The sequence below is a fragment of the Haemaphysalis longicornis genome, unplaced genomic scaffold, assembly GCF_048455015.1.
Source record: "Haemaphysalis longicornis isolate Haplotype H1 unplaced genomic scaffold, Haemaphysalis longicornis Haplotype H1 scaffold_12, whole genome shotgun sequence".
In the NCBI taxonomy this organism is placed as follows: Eukaryota; Metazoa; Arthropoda; class Arachnida; order Ixodida; family Ixodidae; genus Haemaphysalis; species Haemaphysalis longicornis.
This window is the reverse complement of record NW_027526225.1, coordinates 67,375,425-67,397,295: the sequence shown is the minus strand read 5'-3', so window position 1 is coordinate 67,397,295 and position 21,871 is coordinate 67,375,425. Positions and strand designations below refer to the sequence as shown.

The following is a 21,871-nucleotide window of genomic DNA, read 5'->3' as shown; positions in this document are numbered from 1 at the left end:
CTTTTCACGGCACCAACGCGGCAATTTGAAAGTGGTCGCACTTGGGTATTGCAGCATTTGGCGAGAAACAGTGCTAACCAAGGACCAATAAAAGAAGGCACCGACAAGACGACTGACCAACGATGAAGCACTCCTTATTGCCATAGGCAATGAAAAAAAAAAAAGCGCGTTAATCCACCCTGTGAAGGTTGGTGGAAAGTGGAGCTGTAGAGGGCACCCAAAACTATTACCCATGCGACATAACTTGAATTCACACACGTACACAAAAAGCGAAACTATAGAGAATTAAAAGCACTTAACCACACCATTTAATACTTCAAAGAGATATTCTTTGCTAAGGTTAGTTAATTCAGTCCATGATTTATGAACGCTTGCTTGAGTTGTATAGGGGGAGCGTATGACAAAACTATATAAATATATATAAATAAATAAATAAATAAATAAATAAATAAATAAATAAATAAATAAATATATATATATATATATACATATATATATACATATATATATATAATATATATATACATATGTATATATAGTATAAGTAAAGAGGCAAAATCATGTAACTTTACTCTGATGAAGGCAAGTCCCGTTGCCGCTACGTAAGTAAACATTGTTTGTTATTGTTCTTGCTGTGTATCCGACTCTTTACTTATACTATTTCTGCGCGCTTTGTGAGTTTATCTTTCTCCATATATATATATATATATATATATATATATATATATATATATATATATATATATATATATATATATATATATATATATATATATATATATATATATATATATTTAAAATCAAAGGAAGCTCGAGTCCGCAGACGATCCCACTTCTCCTACGTCTCTGCCGCCGCCGACGGAGGCGACGATATCGTCCGCAGAGACGGAGAAGTGAGATGACGTGCATTGGTGTGAGCTTCCTTTAACTTTTGTAACACCTAGCGCAATGGCAAGGCGCGCACACAGCCGATAGACGTGCCGTGCGCGGAGCGCACAGCAGCGCGGGAGGTCGCGTTACGCTATCACGTGGGATTCAGGGAGAACACAGGGGGTACACCCGCAGATGTGCTCGGTGAGAGCACCGTCTGTTTCCCCCGTTTCCGTGTGGGCTCGTAGCTCGATCGGTAACACAACGGGCTCTAGCTCCGTTTCTGTATTCGTTCCAGGTTCGATTCCTGACGGTGCTAGTAATTTCTTTTAGTTGTTTGCCGGAGTTTTCTGTTGACACCAACGGTTGCGACATAACCCTTTGGGGGTTGAGGTAAAAGGCTTCTCTTTAAAACAGGGACGCCATACCGCGTAAGTGAATAAAACACATAAAAAATATGAACAATATTTCGATGTATATCCGCTGTATCCACTGCGTACATCCACTGAGCCATCATTGCGCTAATCACATATTTAGGTAGCAATTTCCTTTTAGATGCGACGCTGAGAGCATCTCTTGTCGGCGGCCCTGACCTTCCTGCGTGGGTCCGTCATTGTCCGCACCTCTGCACCCCTCCCCCTCTCGCGTGATAGTGCGCCCTCTCTCCCAACATCTGTGGCGCGCGCAGTGCGGCGCGCTCTCTCACTCCGCCGGTGGGCGGCGCTGCGCGCGGCGCAAGCGCGCTGTGCGCATGTGCAGCGCCCTCTCTTTCCGCGGTCTCCCCTCCTTCGGGCGCGCTGCGCATATAAGCGGAGTGCCGCGCTCCGGCCGGTCTATCAGTCGACGGTCGTCCGCGCTACGCTTGCTCTCTCTCTCTCTCTCTCTCTCTCACATTACCCGACGATTGTTCATGCTCACGCCATTCGAGTAATCGACCCAACGGAAACGCACAATGGAACCCCCTTCAGCGTCGCATCACACCGGGGTTCCCGCGAGGGGAGGTGGGCGTAATTTTTTTCTGGAGGGCTACCGATGGGTTGCTCCCATAATCTTCACCGCGCTTGGTTTTCATGCACGTGTCGTCGATTTCACGTGAGCGCGTGTCAGCGGAGCGGATTTTTTGTCCACTAGCCCAAAAATGCTGCGAAAACGAGCGCTGGAAATCATGAAACTGATTGTAAAAGGGGAACAGCGCAAACTCAGACAAGACACAAGAAGGAGGAGGTGACAAACACGAGCGCTGCTTGTGTCTTGTCTGAGTTTGCGCTGTTGCCCTTTTATAATCATGCACCAACTCGCCCAAGCCTTAACCCTTGCATGAAACTGAGCCACGCAGCAAGATACTTTTAAGTTCACGTGAGATGAAAAGAACTTAAAAATATGTCGCCAGCTATAGCAATAATGCAATGCAGGCTTTCCTATTAGTTTTTCGGGTGCTGAATCTAATCAAATCAAAACGTAGCTGTTTGCACACTAACTATACGCGTCGCCACCATTCAGATTGCAGGGAGTAGAAAATTAAAAATATTACCGCCAAGTTATTCAGAATTGTTTTGTGGTTACAACGGGAGGTATGATGCCGAGTTTCATCAAATCTAGGGGACATGCAGTCCACAAAAATGGTTGCCTGTGCCTTTAACACGAATGAGTAGAATCATACGGAAGCGTAAATTTAGGTTTTAGGTCCTAGGAGGAATCTATGAACCCTTGCCACAAAATGCGTTTGGCGAATGCAAGAGGATAAACTGGTCGAAGTAACTTCAAAAAGAATTCGCGTAGAAGACAACATCGTCAGGGGTAAGATATGATGATAGTCACATACGAGTGCGTGCTGTAATATTTTCAGTCACTTTATTCCGTTATTAATTTCTGATTTAGCATTATTAATACTTCAATAACCAAGAGTACCTATTGACTATATCCTCTCTTGGCCGGCAGGAGTTGGGATCATCACGGTTGCACCAACATGCAAAGACAACAGCGCTGCACAGGATGCTGACCCGAGCTTCGAGCTGGCAGCAAAGGTCCCACCGATAGAAAACACGTCGGCACCGCGGCTTGACCAGGACACACGACGTGCCATCGTCGCACTGGTGGCAGGCGTGATAGCGGAGGGGAAATCGACGTCCCTGGAAGTGGAAGGGGCTGCAGCGTGCACCGATAAGGCAGTGTTGTCAACGACAATACGACCAGTTCAACAGAGAGACCAACCCCCGGGGCTGCATGAGGACATCCCAGGCGGCGGTCGACTCTTGCACCTGGACGAAGGTCCGAGTACCGCGCCTGGTCATGCCAGGAGTCCTCTCGGGGGGCAGGCCACCTTGCGACAGGGAAGCCTCGGTGGCCAAGCGGCGAAGACGCGTGCTGACACAGGGAGCCAGGTGAGGTCATCGCCAGACCCCAGTTCATAACTTCCTAATGCTGCCGTCGTGTAAGTAAGAAATGACCCATATGCTTCAGTTGATCTAGATAGGCCAACTTTCCCGATTTATTGTTACACGCGTTGTCTACTTGGGGACAAAACTGAGAGATGTATGACCATTGCGATAACCTGTCTGTAAATGAGCCCAGTACCGATGAACCCGCGTGTGTTTCATGTGTTTGAGTGCTGGTGCCAGGGGCTCCAAAAGAAAGGGGTCAGAGGGGCTCCAGCACCCCGGTTTTCAAAATGAAGTGGCTGAGCCCCTTACTGCCTGCTCCTGGCCCGGTTAGACGAAACAACTGTCTGGATTATTCCAAAGCGCGAGGCTCAGTACGACCACGGGTAAGTCATGTAGCCAAAATGTCCCACCCATGTGCACAGGTTAATGGTGACTCAATTCGCAATCCGCCTTGATTGTTTTCTTGTAATTTGTTACTGACGCATCACTAGCACTACAGTTTTGCTGTTTTGCGAGGAAGAGCAAATGATTTCGCTCCCGTAATTTCCCGTAATGACAGGTGTCCAGCGTGTCTCCTGTAAAGACAGGTTCCGGTGCGTGTACAGTTTGAACACTTAGGTGGCAATAAAAATTGAAGGTAGATCTGTTTGAAATTTCCCGTAGGCACGTTAGCACGAATATATCCTTTCGCTTAATGCAGATGGTGCTCGCAGCGCGCTCGGCTGCTGACGTCACTCCCACCATCAGTCGCAGCACAGCCCCGCAGTAGTCTGCCCGATCCGTGGCTTCCGCGATCCATAGGGTTTCTTGCTAAGATACACGAAGGGAAACTGCTGCTATGAGTCCATGTAGTCGAGGGGGGTATGGGAAGACCCCCGCTTTTGGCTTAGGCTTGGCACAAAATTTGGATTCTTAGGCGGTTTTTGAGATTTGCTTTGTTCACTATGCATTAACACGTCTACGAGCTTCGAGTAAACCTAAATCATCCCGGTTCTGTGGTAGCCGTCTCCGGTAAAATACCAGGCAGTGCGCGATCGTACCTGACGTTGGTCGTGCCGCAGTTGAAGGACTTATGACTGAGCGGGTAATATGCCGCCGCAAAGTTGTAGCTGACGAAAAAAAAACATAAAACGTACTCAGACGAAGACAAGATACGTCAGATACGGGCGTCCTATGTTGTCATCGTCAACGACTGTTTAACGCCACGTTTTCTTTTTTCTTCAACTATGAATCAACTCCCTCAGCAACAAGTTTTGTTAAACTGTAGCTGATGGTCGGGGCACAGATGCTCGAATATGCAACTATTACAACGTTTCAATCCAAGCCAATGACGAAAGTGAGGCCAGTGCATGATATAATGGCGGTCAATGACGACACGGGCGGCCTTGATATGAGCCGCATTGACACTAGCGCCAGATTCCTCTCTAGCATATAAAGTAAGATACTCTATGCCGCGATATGGTGCCAGTGACGCGATGGATTTAGGGCTAGTGCATGATATAATGGTGGCCAATGACGACACGGGCGGCCTTGATATGAGCCGCATTGACACAAACGCCAGATTCCTCTCTAGCGTATAAAGTAAGAAACTCTATGCCGCGATATGGTGCCGGTGACGAGATGGATTTCCGAAGCCGACGACGGTTGTGAACTGTTTGGAACAGCCACACTTTTCGTGTGAACGCCGGCTGTTACGGCGCGAACCAGCAGTAGGACGGCAATTCACTCATTCGGGCTAGAATAACTTCTTCTAATGTAAGCGGTTTCTTTTTTCAAGAGCACAGAACGTTTCTCAGTATTAAGATCTCCAAACGCCGAAACTTCTACAAACAGTTTTTAAAAAGTCCGCGTCCTCCTTTAGTTGTCGGCAAATGGCAAACCTACCCCACAAACCTCCTCCGCTCCGCGCCTGTTTTTTTATTTAAACACGGCGTTTTATTTCGTACGAATTCACCTGTTTTTGGTAACTAACTTTCTTGCTTGTGATGTAATACGTAAACGACGAGCCAGGAAATAAGAGGTTCTTAGTAAAAAAAAACAATTTGAGCAGGCATGCCCTCGTATCGATGCTATGCAATCCGGTTCCAGAACTATACCCATCGTTCTCATCGAACCGTAAGCGGAGTCACGGTGTTCGCATTGACACTAGTGCCAGTTTCCCCACAGATATTATTGTATGAAACGATAAGGCCCGCTGGGCAATTGCGGCAAGGGGCGGCGGTGATTCACCAGAGCCTTCACTTGCTCGGCTTCTTCGCCACGTCCTCAACGATTCACAGAACCGAGTGTCTTGAGCCCTCTATGCTTACGGAATTAAAGTTGTTAACTCCTTTCAAACAATTCCTTTTCGTTCTTTACCACTTAATTCTCGCGTTTCATCCTGTACCCCACTACGAAATGGGGCTCCAGAATCGCGACATATACCGCGCACAGTATGGGAACCCATCCACGGCGTTGGCAGTACGTTCCTGAAACCTGTGTAGCCAATCATCTTCGAGAACTCCGAGTGGAAGCACTTAAAATCCTTTGCATTTTCTTTTTTGAGATGTGTTGTCGTTGAAGCAATGAACATTCGTATTTATTTTTTGTGCACGTAGGTTCATCAAGTCTGGTCGTCACGACGCCGGATTACCGCGGCATCAGTTGCGGCTGCCGTTCTCGCCGTCACTGCTGCGTACTGGCTGGTTAAGGCTGCTTTGATTCGGACACCGCACCCTTACAACACGTGCACGACCTTCCCCTGTCAAGAGTATTCCAGGCGACTTCGTGCGACAGTGAACAGGTCCGTGAACCCGTGCCAGAGCTTCACACGGTTCGTCTGCGACGGATGGCGGAGAGACAACCCCCACAGCGTCTGGCAAGACCAGTTCAGGCTAGTCTTAAAAAGGCTGGACACAGCCTTGCACGGCGTCCAGTGGCCACGCACCGGACAAAACGAGGATCAGCGAGCCGCAGCCGTGTACCAGAGCTGCGACGATGTGTTCAAAGGGAAGCGCGATGAACTGCCCGCTGTCAAGGCCGCGCTAGCCGAAGCTGGCATCATATGGCCACAGATCTCCCGTGGCGCTGACGTCCTGTACACGCTGTTGTATTGTTCCCTCAAGCTGGGTTGGGATCCGCTCCTTCACGTGAACGTCGATGCCATCTCGGAAAAGAACGTCACGCTGGTGGTCAGTCCTGGAAGATCAATTTTTATCTTGCGTGGCCTGTACTACAGGCCTCATCGGTCACCAGGCATTGGAGAAGCGTACTTTGACTTTCTAAGAAACGCGTTTAGACAGGCAGGAAACACCAGTAACAGCGATGTTGTCACGTACAATGCTACAGCTCATTACCATAACATCGCGATGCCGAGATTAGGCCGTGTTGTTAAGGACGTTCCCGAGGCTGGTCCCTTCGCTGACATTCTAGCGAGCGCAACCCACATTGACATTGCCGAAGTTCACTGGACGGAGACACTTCAGAAACTGAATGTCAGCCAGTCTGCTAACCCACCGTTGCTTTTGACAAATCACCCGACCTACATGCGAGGGATAGTACGCACATGGACGGACCTTGGAAACGACCCTTTTCATGTGTTCGTTTCGTGGTGCACGGTTCAGGTAGCGGCGCTCTACTCCAATGAAAAACTCATATTTAACCATTACGACTTTAACCAATTAGCGGTAGATTTTTATCACGCCTCCTTCTGCGTCACCAGGGCTGCGTATTTTTCCAGGGACGGGACTTTTTCCAAGTTCAACCGCGATGTTCTCAAACGAGGCAGTGAAGACGCTGCCCGGAGGCTCGCCCTGTCCGTGCGAAGCGCTTACTTCCGTCGACTCTCCAGCTGGGACCACTTCGACAAAAATATCACCGTGATCGCTAACTGGAGCTCCTTAGCAACGGTTTTCCGAAGCTTCGACTACGGGAAAGCAAAGAAAACTGCATACAAGCAGCCATTTCCTGATATGTCGCACTCCTTTGTAAGCAACTGGAAACACTCGGTACTCGTCAAAAGCTCGCAAGAGGTTCAGGATCTTCTGGCCGCTATCGCCCAGAAGCTTTTCTATATTCATACAAAAGGCTTCCAGGACTTCGAGTTAATGCCGTATTCGCTGTCGTACCCATTGTTTGACTTCGAGCTGCCGAGGGCCGTCAACTACGGAGGATTGGGATCATTGGTGAGCTCCGCTATCAGCGCGGGAATGTTATTCTGGTACCGAAATCGCAATTCGTCTCTTATCCAGCCTTTCTTGGACTGCATGCGCCGTGGACCATTCGGCAATGTCTCCTCCGGAATTGAGGCATACGCGAATGCGGCCCTTTTGCTCGGCCCTGTTGTAGATGCGTACAACAAGAGTGGCGAGTTCTATGACATGCCCGTGGAAGGCTTTGAGGACTACAGCGGACTACAGACTCTGTTCATGTCTCATTGTTACATTCTCTGTGGAGGTCACAGTGATCCAGAAGGCGACGCTGCATGCGATATCTCCCTCCAGTATGTACCAGAGTTTGCAGAGGCGTTCAAGTGCAACCAAGGCGACCCGATGTTTCCTTCCCAGCAGTGCCGGCTGTTCTGAGCCGTTCATATTTCCGAATTCGTTTACCCTATTTCTGCCGCCAGCAACGCGGATGGCACATGGATGTCGCCAAGGGCTGCTTCGTTCGTGTGAATAAAAGAATTTGGTTTTTGAAACACTGCTTCGGAATGAGTGAGACGATTCAAAGTGTTAATGTTCCGGCGGGATCGGAAGAACGTGTTTGCGAGATGGAACGACCCGCCATTGACTGCAACGCAGAAACGAATTCCGCGAGAGCTTTCCTTGCATTCATTGTGCAGATAAATACTCGTTTCCGCTAAGCCAAGCTGTCGAAGCACGAAAACTTTGCAGATATTATTTTATCTATTTTGGTGAGGGTGTATCAGCCAGTCGTATTTAAAAGGATGCGACCACCGAATGAAATAACATAGCAAATGCAAACCAGGCTGATATTTCGGATGTGTGTCTTTTGTAACCGAGAGACCTTTACGTATTACAACGAAGCTTCAGAAAGCTATGCGATAGGAAAATGCAGTGGTCTCGTTTAGGCAGAAACCTCTTGTGGCGCACCCTTATGTGAATGCATGAAAAAGCATTGGCTCCAATCCACACTCTGATGCTGGTTGCAAAAGCAAAGCTATAAACTGCACCCACAACAATTGCCCATGCGACGTCAGTTCACACACGTGGCTCTGCGAAGAGTGAAACCCGAGGTTCTGCCAGCCGTTACCTTGAATTCGCAGGGGCCGCGTCCGGTACGCATAAGCGTTGGGCACGGCCGATCTAGAGCGGCGGACGCCGCCGCTGTAGCTCGGACGTGCGTCGGAAGAAAGAACACGGCGATTAACGTCATTCCAAGGGTGACAGAGCGGAACCTAGCCATCGTGGTCTGCTAGCTGGGGCTACATCACTGCGCGAAGAACGGAAAGTTGGGCTAGTTGGTATGTGTTCATTTTTGGTGGAATACAGAAGCGCTCAAAAAACAAGGACGAAGGAAGAAGTAGACAGCACGGCGCTTACTCGCAACTACTCGTTTATTGAAAAACATACAAATATATACCATCCAGAGTACACGTGGTCGGATTCCCTCCCCCATTATACACACCATTACAAGACTTAACAGCGGTCGAGGCACATGCGGCAGAAAAAAAAAAAAATATATGGGGGAGGGAATCCGACCACGTGTACTCTGGATGGTATATATTTGTATGTTTTTCAATAAACGAGTAGTTGCGAGTAAGCGCCGTGCTGTCTACTTCTTCCTTCGTCCTTGTTTTTTGAGCGCTTCTGTATTCCACCAAAAATGATCACTGCGCGACACAAGCGCAGACACCGAAACGATTCGGCATGTGACCTTAGTGATTCCCATTTAAAACAATTTAAACTAGTTTAGTAAAGTTTAGAATTGCTAGAAAGATAAGGGAACTCTTGCTGCTTTCGTATTTTGTAATTCCTCTTAAAACACAACGAATTGCTATTCACCAATTTAGAGAGCGGGGGTTAGAGAACGGAGTTCCATTTGTGGCACGCAGTGCGCAAAAGGTAATGTTTGTCTAGCAGCCAGATGTCTGTATGTGGTCTCTACATTTTGTTTTACCACCCTGCGAACCAATCTAACGTATCTTAGCCGTACGACCACTTAATTTCGTCGTGCCCGGCTTATCCAGGAGGTGCGGTCGAACAATTTATTCAAGCTTGTGGTCTCTATACCTCACAATATGCATAACGCCAGCTTTGCACAAGGCAGGCATTCATGCACACTGCGAGGAACCACCGCGGGTTCGAGCTATTTGAGCACGCTCACGATACTGAAACGCCGTCGCGCCAACTTAACACCGCCTCTGTTGGGCAGGTGGAGAAGGGGGCGACAAAGAAGTATGCCCAGGGTACGGAGGGAAGACGTTTATTTTATACTTACGTTCTAGTCACATATTTTACAGACCCAATTGCATAATTTACAGTACAGGTACGTACTTCCCGTTAGGTGAAAGGGGCGATGGGGCGCCACGCGCAAGTGGGCGCGTCGTCGGCGCAAAGCCAGTGGGCTCTTCGGTCAGGGCAAATTCCGGGGTGCGCGCACGTTGTGCGCGCGCGCATCGCCGTGCTGGCCAGATCGGCTCGCAGCAGCGAGGGAGACGGGGCCCATTCGCTCACAGGCGCGTACCGCACGGCGTGATCGTCGAGTGTTAGGTACGGCCTTACTATATGCAAGCGTAGGGGCAACAGAAGCAGCCTTAGGCACGGGCCGCAGCCGGAAGGGCTGGTGGGCTTTCGCCGGCGCAACAGAGTTGCAGCCGGCTGGTAAAGAAAGCGTCACATACCTTCGGCCAACGCCTTCGGCGTCCTGGAAGCGTCTCCCCCGAACGGACCCCCGCGCAGGGCGCGCGTTCGCGTCCCGGCGAGAGTCGGGTTCGGGCATCGTTCAAACGGACCAATGAGGTGAGGTTAGCTCCGCTACCAGGGTGGAGCGCCCGCTGCGTGACAGTGTTTTATCGCAGCAACGGTCGCTGGAGCCTTCACCTCAGGCAGGAGTTTGAGAGGACGGCTCGGCTCTACACAGTGGCGCCGAGACGAGCCGGCATTTCGGGGAGAGAGGGGAAGAGCGCCGCGCAAGGGCACAAACCTGGCGATCACGCAATGGCTCGGGCGCCAGGATCCCCACAAGCTCTGCGAAGGAAGCGCGCAATGGACGCGAAGCTGCGCCAAGAGAGGCCCAAAACAAGCGTCTCTATAACAGACGACAAAGCCGGGTCACACGGATCCGCCCGCCGACGCGAGCGTGAGGGGAACACTCGCTAAATTCACCGCTCCATTTACAATGTGCTCCGTGAGTGAAAACCGCCCTTCCCGCCCGCCGCCGCGTTGGGAGTTTCTGGTCCCGGACACCACGAAAGAACCGCCGCTTGGTAGAGGTCGAAAGCTTTGCTTTAAACCCAGGTAGGTTACGAGTTAGAAAAAGTGGTATAGGGGTTCACTGGGTTTATAGGTGACGCAGCTACATTTCCGCACCTACCAACATTGGTAGGCGCATGGAAACAGCGCATCGGAGGGAAAAGAAAATTAAAGCAGTTGTTGTTGTTGTTAAATCTTTTATTCAAAAAGGGAAGGCCGGAGGCCCTGTGGGGGAGTTGGGAGGGGAGGATTTAAAGCAGTTCACTGAACGTGAAGGTTGTCAGGTGCGGTGCAGTGGTTTGCCAAAGGGGCTGTGGCGCCCTCTTTCGACTAGTTTCCGTATCAGCTGGGCGTTGATACAGAAAGTAGTAAAGAGAGGGCGCGCAGCTCCTGAAAACGGTTATAAAATATGCTGGATGAAGTTTTAACGTGGCGTAATTATTGCGTGATTACATGATCTTTTTCTTATTTTACATTTTAGTGTACTCATTTGTGGCCTGGCAACGGTAGCCTGCGTGAGAATGGCCGAGTGCGATGATAACCCCCAACACATTCCTGTATGAGTCACGTGTACCTGCGTGGCCCATGGGATTGACATCGGCTTCGTAACGCGAGGCGCCCAGGATCAATTCCGAACACGGGAAGCAGTGATCTTTTGGACGCCTCTGTTTGGGTGTCGAGCCCCGCGTTGCGCGTAACTCCGGTGGCTAGATACCATTTGATAGTTCTTGTACAAGATGTAGCAGAAGGCAAGGTGGCGACAGCCACAACGGGTTTTTCGATTGATGAGAAGGATTTATTTTACTCTGTACCCCAGCGTGGTTTGTTTGCCACTGTACGTGAGACCATCGAAGAGACGGGGGAATTTGAATTCCAGAACCATGCTGGCTTGAGCTCAGAGTGTGGAATAAGAGGACCAAGGGCCGAGATGTCCCGGTGATGCGATGGTGGTGTTCTATTTTACAACATGACGATTAGAGGAAGAAGCAGCGAGCCTGAGCTGCTCCCGTGAGATGACAGGCACCGATAATACCATCATCATCGGTGCAGCGAGGATTGTCCATAAAGTTTCTACATCTTCCGCGGCCCCAAAGAAGCGGTGGCGCGTCCGCGTCCTGTCGGTACTTCAAGTTCGGTCCAGTTCAATCCGATGAAGCAGTCAGACGGGGAAACTGCCGCCGGCGCCGTCTTTTAAACCCACGCATAGAATGTCGGCGCAGTCCCCGCAGCCAGGTTAAAATTCGTTTGTTGTCCTCGGCGCTTTTGAATTCTGGTGCGGATTCAGGTATTTTCAGTGGGGCTTGATAACAGTGCCTTGCCGACTTCCGCTTCTCTCTCGGACGCTGTACTCTTGTAATCCGGCTGGCAAAACGAGATGTATCCTGGTTGTTCGAACGGTGCCTTCCAAGGGCTCTCTTCGTTCGAGCGCGTTGTCGGGTGCGTGCCGCAGCCCTCTTCTTTGCATCTCTTACAAACCAATCAAGATTTGCCCTTTCTTTGGTTTGCAGCGTCGCTTGGTTGTAAGTTACAAACGCTTGAATGCCGTCTAGCCGTTTCAACTTCTAAGCAGAAGCATCGGTGTCTTTGTGCTCCGGATATACGGTATAGGTATTTTCTGTCATCGTTACGGCCTCCGACAAGCAGCTTACTTTTTTCTCGGTCATCTGGGGCAATTCTTCAAACGAACAAGATAGTAATGAATGTTTTGATGGGATGTCAGGCGTCGCCCAAAAGGGGGTCTTATTTTCACATTCGGTTTGAGATAATAAATGTGACGGAGGCGAGGTTTCTTGTAAGATGGTTTGTTCCTCGGGGTCATTCAAACAGCATGCGTCGCAGAGCAGTTCAGTCAGTGTAAAAAACTCACTGAACCTTGTTGAGGAATGCACCTTCTTGATTATCAGGCACTGGTCGTTGTTTTTTAGATATTTTCTTTTTTAATCGGTAGTATAATTGAATCATACCATGCCTAATTTCGTCTTCATAGTCAATATTTGTAGCACATTCTTCGTATAGGTGGTCCATGTCGATGAGCGGTTCGATTTCCTCGTTTAATGTTTTCAGTTGTACTTCAGTTTTGCGTAACTCGTGCAGACAACTCTTCACCACCTCGTCTACATCACTGGCCGTTACGGAGAATTCTAGTGCTGCTTTCGTGTCTCTGCATAGCCTTCGAGTGATCAAACATTTTTGTTCTCTTCCTACGCTAAATTCCTGAAGCCGCGTCATAGACATAGGAATACTCCGTTCGTGCATATAAGGTGCTGAATCTTCCATTGCGCGATGAGCAACGGAGTTCTCCTCATCGTTTAGAATATCGCTGCCAGAAGTCATCGGGGAAAATCGTCGCAGGTGAGGAGTCACCGTCGTCTCGTCCGCCCATCGCGTTGTTCGGCTTCGGGTAGCACCGTCGACCTGACCATCACCAGGTTCCGCCATCGGTATCGAGGGGTCCTCCTTCTAATAGGCAAAGTTCGGATGCCTCCGAATCGAGGCGGGCCTTCTTCCCGGGTTCATCGGCACCAAAATGTGGAATAAGAGGACCAAGGGCCGAGACGTCCCGGTGTTGCGATGGTGGTGTTCTATTTTACAACATGGCGATGAGAGGAAAACGAAGACGATCTCCTCCCGCGAGATGACAGGCACCGATAAGACCATCATCATCGGTGCAGCGAGGATTTTCCATAAAGTTTCTACACAGAGCACTTTTTAGAACTTTTAGAATTTTACTTGCAATCAACCATCATAAGTTTTAATGGATCTCACTGCGTTCAAAAAGACGGCATTTGCACCGGGTCATGTGTAGCTCCTGTTTTGTGCGACATCATTGACAAGCGCATCAATGCCCATTTAAACAATCATAATGTTGTTAGGATATGTAGATACGTGGACGACTACCTTGTGCTTTTAAATCTTAATGACCTTAGCCTGGACGTTGCTGCGGCAGATATCACTAATCTTTTCGTGGCGGAATCTGGCGGTCTAGAGTTTATATGTGAATTGCCAAAAGATGACTCAATTGAGGTTCTGGACTTTAAACTTAGCTTCAAGGAGGCACATGTTTGCTGGATGTATAGCCCAAGAACCGAGAAAAGCCTTTTACCTTTCGACAGCGCACATTCTAAACTGATGAAGAGGGGGATTGCTAACACATGCCTCAATTCGGCCTTAACCAAGTCTTGTGCGCATGATTTGGTTACGGGTTTCAGTAACCAGCTCAGTCGCCTTCAAGAAGCTCGATTCTCTCCCACCATCATTTAGAACGTGTGCGAAAGCCTTTTGCAGCGGCTAAAACATGGCAGAAAGATGCACGAGGAAAAAAGAAAACATGAAAGTGCACGTTACACCATACGTGCATACACTATCGCACAGTATCAGGAAGGTCGCGGCCAGATAAAACGTGCGTATTGTATTCTCGGCCCCTTACAAGCTGGCTAAGATTTGCCCTTTGATGGCGAGTAAGCCAGCAGCAACGTGCGCCAAGAAGCACGCTACCCGCTACACAGATTATGCTAGCAATGTCGTGTACAGTATCCCGTTGAAATGCGGGAAGGTGTACACTGGCCAAACGGGCCGCTGCTTCAACGACCGGGCAAGAGAGCACCGGTTGGCTGTTAGCAGCAACAGCGGCAGGCACATGGCGGATCACTGTAAGCGATGCCGTTGCCCGCCATTCTTAGACCAGACGACCTTCTTGAAAAAGAAACAAGACGGAAAGGGAGATTGTCGAGGCTTACTTCATCAAAAAAGCGGGGGATGACTGCGTCAGCACGCCGTCACTATCACTGAGTGACAAATAGCTGTCTTTTATTAAAGACAGCTTATAATCACCCAGAGTAGAATGTGCGGTAGTCGTCATGATTATGTGTATGCTGTAGTGCGTGTGTTGTGCCGTCATGTCAAATGATGTTACTATTTTATATGATAGCGTCGCAACCCAGCATGTATGTACTAAATATCTACAGCCCTCCCACCAGCAGTCTTCACACCATCGAGGCGCTCTTGCATGAAGCTACACTCAAGGCCAATGACAACCCGCTGCTTCTCCTTGGTGATTTTAATGCCCCGCATACGGCTTGGGGATATATGCGCGCTTGGAAGTAGGGTACGGCTCTGTTACGCGCCACCCAAAATCATCAGTTAGTCCTGCAAAATGACGTTACAGTCGCCACCCAGACCGGTAACAGTGTCACGCGTGACACCACACCCGATTTAACATTTACAAAAAACATTCGAAATATCACGTGGTCATGCTTGGATGAAACTCTCGGCAGCGACCATCAGATCATCTCCATCCGAATTCCGACTTCGAAGAAGTCTCCTCGGAAGGGCACTGCCCGCCTAACCAATTGGTCCGCGTTTCGAGATGACGTCACTCCTCTACCACCCATAGATCTAAATCTTGACGAATGGACACTGGAGCTTGAAAAGCGGGTCAATAAGCACACCCAAGAAATCGCACTCACTGACAGTACACCAGCCGCGGACCCCCACCTTATGCACATCTGGGAAGCTCGACGAAGCCTGTCAAAACGTTGGAAACGCCAGAAACACAATCGTTCCCTGAAAAAACGCATAGCCCTTCTAACACAGCTAGCACAGACCTACGCTGCTGATCTTCAACGACAGAATTGGCACTCTTTTTGCGACAAGCTCCAAGGCACTCTGCACACGAAGAAAAACCTGGCATCTGCTTCGGTCCCTCCTCAACTACACCACTACCAGGCGACAAACAAACCATAAAATACACCAGTTGATTCGGAACAGCTCGCTGTCTTCTCAAGACCTCCTGAGGTCTATCCAACTCCACCTTTTTGGAGACCCAGCCTCTTATTCGACCTACCCGGAAACACATTACACCGGCCAGGCAAATGATGAGTTGGACGCACCTTTTATCCTCGCCGAGCTCCATGCTGTACTTGCCCGCTTGAAACGCAATACTGCACCAGGCAAAGATCAGATAACATATCGCATTCTCCGAAACCTGGACGAAGACACCCTGCAGGCGCTCCTGGACCTGTACAACCGCCACTGGGTTGAAGGAACCTTACCTGAACAATGGAAATATTCGGACATCACTCTAATCCCAAAGCCAAACAAGCCCGTCTCCCCCACGACCCTTCGACCCATCTCCCTGACGTCCTGCCTCGGGAAACTTTTCGAACACCTGGTCCATCAACGTTTATCTACGTACTTGGAAGATCACAATCTGTATCCATTAACAATGGTCGGGTTTCGACAGCATCTCTCTACGCAAGATGTACTAATTCAGCTCAAGGAACAGGTCCTAGATCACCTGAGCAGAGCCACTCCATCTTAACACTTGACGTCAAGGGCGCGTTCAATAACGTCACGCATCAAGCCATTTTGGAAAACCTCAACACGACCAATTGCGGTATCAAGACTTTCCACTTCGTAAAAGCTTTTCTCCGAAACCGGACCGCAACACTGCGACTTGTGCCCCTTCGATCCCCCATCTTCCACACTCCGCCCAAGGGCACCCCACAAGGCTCTGTTATTTCGCCATTGTTATTTAATATTGCCCTCCTTCACCTTCCGAGTCGCCTACAAGCTATCCCCGGTCTTCAGCACGCTCTTTACGCGGGCGATTTGATCATTTGGACAATGCAGGGCTCCAGCGGCGCACAACAAGACGCTCTCCAACAAGCGATCGACACAACTATCGACTATCTCTCGCCCAGAGGTTTGACATGCGAACCTAACAAATCGGCTCTCCGAGTCCTTCGCGCCCGCACGCGAGGTCGGCCTGCTGTGGCTACTCCCGATCCGCAAGTTACCATCCAGGGCTCACCTATTCCCCAAGTCCCCACTCTCCGTATATTGGGTGTGCCTATCCACTACGATGGTTCCGGCGCCACCCTCCTGCCGCAGCTACAGAAAACGGTCACACAGCTCACTCACCTAATACGACGAATAAGAGGATCCACTCACGGCCTCAAAGAACAAGACACCTGCCGCCTGGTCCAAGCACTTCTGGTCAGCCGTATAACCTACGGAACTCCTTTTGTCAACCTAAAACCACAGTAAATCAACAAGCTGGATGCTCTAATCCGGAAAACGTACAAAGCTGCCCTTGGACTCCCAACTTATACTTCCAATGCGCGTCTGCTTCACCTCGGCCTGCACAACACGCTCAGCGAACTACTAGAAGCACAGCGGACATCCCACCTCCATCGCCTCGCCCTCACTCCCTCAGGTAGACGCGTTCTCCAAAACATTGGCCGGCCCTCCCCTTCCCCTCAACACGAACTCCAACGCATCCCCCTGGCATTTCGTAAACGCCTGAAGGTTAGCCCGGTACCCAAACACATGCACTCTTCTTTCAATCGAGGACGTCGCGAATCCAGGGTGAAGATGCTTGATAAACGGTACGGAGCCGACTCTCAAACCCGATATACGGATATTGCTACAACTCCCGACCGCACGCGCACCACCCTAGTTACTGTGGACTCGAACGGACATCTGGCCACAGCCGTAACCTATCGAAATCTGCCGGTCACCTCAGCCGAAGCGCTTGCCATCGCCCATGCAACTACCACACACCAGCATCAACCATACTTGACCATCATTACGGACTGCCAACAAGCCTGTCGGCTGTATCAAGCTGGCCTTGCACCACCCCAGGGCCTCCCTGTGCTCCAACACCTTCCCGAGGACATTGAAATTTCTATCGTCTGGACCCCAGGCCATGCTGGCCTTGCCGGGAATGAGGCGGCTCATGCCGCAGCCCGCGATCTCCTTACCCGGGCACTCCCAACCGCAAGGACCGACACCGCCGGGCGCCTCATCTCTGACCATGAAATCCTAACTCCGCTGGACTCTACCTACAGCTCCCTCCTCGCGCACTACACACACATCAGAAGAACATACCCTCCTCCACACCACAGTCTCTCCAACCACCAAGCTCACTTATATCGGCGTCTACAAACAGAAACCTTCTGCAACCACACTATCCTCTCCCACATATCTCCGTCCATTTTCCCCCACAACTGCCCACAATGTGACACCTCTCTCACAACCTACCACCTTGTGTATTCATGTCCCCACCACCCCCACCCCATTCACTCCCCCTCCCTTGAGCAGTGGGAGTCTGCGCTGACCAGCTCAGCGCCGGAGCATCAAATCGCCCTGGTGCAACGAGCCCTGGATTCGGCGCAGGCTCGCGGCCTCCTGGACGTAGGAGGCTGACCACGTCCCTTTCCAGCTCCCTTGGCTGCTCAATAAAATGTTTTTTACCACCACCACCTACCACCGTCAGCGAATGTTCATTCCTGGCAGTAATCTTGATTGTGTACTCCTGGCCTGTATATAAGTAAGCGTGTTTTAAAGCAAAGCTTTTCACCTCTACCCCCCAAGGGTTCTTTCGCGACCGTTCGTGTCAACAGAAAACTCCCGCGAACAAATAAAAGAATTTACTGGCACCGCCAGGAATCGAACCTGGAACTAATAGAGTAACAAAGCGAGAGCCCGTTGTCTTGCCGATTTAGCTACGAGCCCACGCGGAGACAGGGAAGAAAGGTGGTGCACTCACCAGCATATCTCCAGATTTACCCCTTGCATTCTCGCTGAACGCCACGTGATAGAGTCACGCAATTTCTCACGCCGCAGTGCGCTCCACCCACGGCACGTCTAGCATCCCTGTGCGAACCTTGCGCGTGTGCTAGGAGTTATAAAAATTTAATGAAGCCCACAGCAACGCATGGCATCTCACTTCTAGTATGCCAATTTGCTAAACCCTGTGGCCTCCCGTGTTCACGGGAAAAAAAAATCACAGGCTTTGTCGTCCGCCCTCACGCCAAACGGCACACCAAGTAACACATTCAAATACTCTTTGATGGCCAGGCCATCACTCCAAGCCCCAGCATCAATATTTTGGCCCTGCATCTCCAGGCCAACACCAGGAGTGACGTCACTGGTCGGCGACTTTGGCTAGTTTCGGTTTCCGAAATTGTGGCGATGCTAGCGGCACGGTGCTGCGGCGTGGCCCTTCCCTTTCCCTCAGTGTTTCTTTCTTTCCACACCGTCAACGCTTCCGCGCCTCCTCACGCATGCACAACAGCTCACCGGCGCCAATATTTTTTTAAATGCAGAGCATTTTAGTAACTCACGATGTCACCCGCGTTGGCGTCCGTAGTCCGCATCACGTAGTCCGCACCCTACACTATATAAAGAAATAATACCTTCCGGCGCCAGGTTTCGATCCCACGACTCTGCGGGCGGAACGCAAGGTACACGGCACTTTACCGACTGCTCCACGGAGCCGACACAGAATGGAAGGTTACGCACGCGCCTTATATCCTTGACTCATTCAACCGTCGGCCACAGGTGCGCCCTCTCCCCCGCGTCCTCCTCGCCTTCTCTCCGCTCGCAACACCCTCTCTCGCCGCGTTCGGTTCGCGTTCATGTGGTGGCGCGATTTCGGCGCTATAACACTCTCTCGCGAAGGGCATTGGATTAGATTCGATTGGATTGGATTGGCTTGGCTTGGATTGGGTTGGATTAAAGTGGATTGTGTTGGATTGTGTTGCGTCATAGCCGCGCAACGTTGCGTCGTAGCCTCTCCACGTTGCGTAATAGCCGCGGCAGGGGGTTCACGGCACGTTTCACGTTTCACCATCGACTTCATCGACAATGTCTACGCTGGAAGACAACAATTACAACAACAACAACCAATACGTAATCCATAAGACTTGCAGGCACGCCCCCCGCGGAAATGCTCTGCATTTGATCGTGCCCCTCGCGAGGGGGATGTTTTAAATGCAGAGCATTTCAGTAACTCACAATGTCACCCGCGTTGGCGTCCGTAGTCCGCACGCTCACTGCGCATGCTCGTCGAGTCGAGGCGAAAGCGAACACATCTCTCGCGAGGGGCATTGGATTGGATTCGATTGGATTGGCTTGGATTGGATTGGCTTGGCTTGGATTTGGATTGGATTGGATTGGATTAAAGTGGATTGTGTTGGATTGTGTTGCGTCATAGCCGTGGCACGTTGCGTCATAGCCGCGGCAGACGCGCTTGGGCCGGCGCATGTGCAGTACTCTCTCTTCCGCGGTTTCCTCTCCTTCGGGCGCGCTGCACATATAACCGGTGTGCCGTTCTCCGGCCAAGCAACATCCGCGGTTGGCTCAAACACCTAGAGTCCACGCCGCTTTACAAGTACGCCAACGTCGTCGACTGGGACCGGCTTACGCAGTCCCCTCAACGTATATAAGCGGCGGAGCGCGCGTTCGGAATTCAGTCAAGGGCGTCTTTGCATGGCTTACGCTTGACGTGACGCTTTGCTTGACTCGAGTAGATGCGACGCATTTACTCGAGTTCCCCCCGTGGGAAGATGCGGGCGGCTTTTTTCATATGTTTTTTTCTTTCTCTCGGCGCGCACGGCGGGCCAGTTCGGTACGCGCGTGAGCGAGCCGGCGTGCGAAGGGTTGCGCGGGTTGCCTAAACGCTTCCACGGGCGGAAAGTTTCGCTGCATTATAAAATACAGTCGGGGACTTAATTTTGCAGGCCACGCGAGCGCGTGGCAAAAGCCACCGACGCGCGCTCTGGAGGCCCGGCTCCTGTTGTCGAGACCGGCGCGGCGCGCATGCGCGTCCTGTTTCACTCGCAGGCACGCCGATTTTCTCGCTTCTTGCAGCGGTGCCGCAATGGTCACTCAAGCACCGCATAGCGACGCCTTTGTAGCATTCCTTTCTTCCCGATGGCACAATTCGGGCATAACGTGACGATTGCGAGTGCTTTGGCGCAGATGCTCCTCGTGTCCTGATAAACACTTGCGCGTAATGTTTTATTTCTTTGTGTCGTGCTTTATCGTTTATAGAAGATGAGACTAGCGGCTTGCGAACGGCGTCCCCGAATGAAGCGCGTACGAAGCACAGTCTCACGGTACCGCGATACCGACGACGCAATGCCAGCTATATGAATAGCGAACCTTTATTCACCTTGTAAATTGTGTAATTTGGCCACTGAACATATATTCCAGCTCGCTCTCCGCTGCCCATAAAGTAGGCGATTCGCAAGTTATATAAAAGAAATTATTTCGGCGTTTTTGCTGCCTACTTTATTACTTAAAAATGATAGAAATGCGTACTCACGTCTGTTCGCTCGGCCTGTCACATTCGTAAAAATGGCACCTCGGGCTCCCATTGAATGCCATAAAATTATTCGCTACTTTTGAGAAGCTGTTTTTCAAAGGGACATTTGCCGGCTTACTAATAGGCCAAGGGATGCTGTTAGCCGAGGAATTCACGCCTACGGGGATGAATTTCTCCAAGGCCGGAGCAATTCTTCAAGGTCGGCTTGCATTGATTGATTATGAGGTTTTTAACGCGCCGATGCTACACAGCCGATAAGGCGCGCCGTAGTTGAAAGCTCCGGATTAATTTTGATTACCTGGGAATGTGTAACATGCGCTGAAATCCCGAACACACTTGAGCATTTTCTCTTTTCGCCTCCATCAGAAAAGGGCCACCTTGCAGATGCCCAGCGGAGCGGAAGGGCAAGGTCAACAACGAAACCGGAGGACAAGCTGATTGTTTTTCAGTGGTTAAACACCCGTTCATTAGTGACAAAAACGTTCGGAAGGCCCTAAGTAGCGATTAATATTACGGCGAAAAGTAGCGAATAATGTTATGGCGTTCTTCAATGGGAACCCGAGGTGCCGTTTTGAATAATGCCGGCGCGCAGAACGAACCGACAATTCATATGGGTATGTCTTTCAATCGTTTTGAAGTAAGGAAGTAGACATTAAAAATAAAACAGAGGATTTCTTTTATAAAAATTGCAAATCACCTACTTTATGGGCAGCGGTGAGCGAGCTGGAATATATGTTCAGTGGCCAAATTACACAATAAACAAGGTGAATAAAGGTTCGCTATTCATATAGCTAGCATTTCGTCGGCGGTAGCGCAGTACCGTGAGACAGTGCTTCGTACGCGCTTCATTCGGGGACGCCGTTCGCAAGACGCTAGTCTCATCGTCTATAAACGATAAAGCACGAAAAAACGAAAAAAAAAATTACGTGCGAACGTTTATCAGGACGCGAGGAGCATTTGCGCCAAAGCCCTCGCAATCGTCACGTTAGGCCCCAAATGTGCCATCACGAAGAAAGGAACGCTACAAAGGCGTCGCTATGCGGTGCTTGGATGACCATTGCAGCACCGCTGCAGGAAGCGAGATAATAGGC

At 50.3% G+C, this 21,871-nt stretch overlaps 1 protein-coding gene across 1 annotated transcript in view; it reads left to right on the top strand.

Moving 5' to 3' along the window:
- The first annotated feature begins 3,114 nt into the window (after window positions 1-3,114).
- Window positions 3,115-21,871, top strand: part of LOC144162796 (membrane metallo-endopeptidase-like 1) — a 42,899-nt gene continuing 24,142 nt past the window's right edge. Inside the window, exon 1 of the mRNA XM_077693459.1 lies at window positions 3,115-3,251. The gene's annotated coding sequence lies outside the window, so the exon portion shown is untranslated. The remainder of the gene's footprint in view (window positions 3,252-21,871) is intronic.